Below are 820 nucleotides of genomic sequence, written 5' to 3'. Positions count from 1 at the left end.
TGTATTTATTATAACTATATTAAACAAAAATAAAATATAATTATTTATTTATGTATTAACATATTCTATGTTTATTAAATTCAGCAATATTCTTCATTTATTTCATTTTTTAATGTTCGTTTAATAAAATTGTTTGTGCAAGTGGCACATCTAATGCACTATAATTGTTTTGGCTAATTATAAACACACTTTTCTAGCAAAATTTAAGTATTAGTTCTACAATATTTCAAAATATATTTTGATGATTAACAAACTCAAACACTATAAGAAAGTCATTGAATACCGTTGAATTTAACGGTAGAATAAATTTGGTAAAAAAAAAATTTAATTGACAAAAATTTTGTTAATAATTTGTCTTTAATTTTTAGTTAAAAATTCAAATGTTAAAGTTTATTATTAAATTAAAAAAGAAGAATTTAATTAAGTAGAAAAATCATATTTAAAATGCACTAAATTAAACCCTTAATTACAAAAATTGAATAAAATTAAATAAAAAATCAAAAGAGCAATACTGATGAGCATTAGAGATTAGGCTATACTAATACTACTACATTACGTAAAGAATCAAATATACCAGTTATTTATGATACTTGCAAATTGCAAAACTACCTAGAAATTAAATCCTCTAGAATCGCTAGCTCAGTATTTCGGCATTGAAAATTGACAAAACAAAAAGACACTCATTGTAGCTATATAACATCTGTAATCTTCTCTAAGTTTTATTACAATAGTATCATATGATTTCAAATCAACAAAGCTTTAAAACGGTAAATTTATAATGAACCAAGGGTAAATAATTTACTTAACATTTAAAAACACA

This window comes from Arachis ipaensis, chromosome B05 (genome assembly GCF_000816755.2).
Source record: "Arachis ipaensis cultivar K30076 chromosome B05, Araip1.1, whole genome shotgun sequence".
NCBI lineage: Eukaryota > Viridiplantae > Streptophyta > Magnoliopsida > Fabales > Fabaceae > Arachis > Arachis ipaensis.
Note: the sequence above shows the minus strand (reverse complement) of the source record.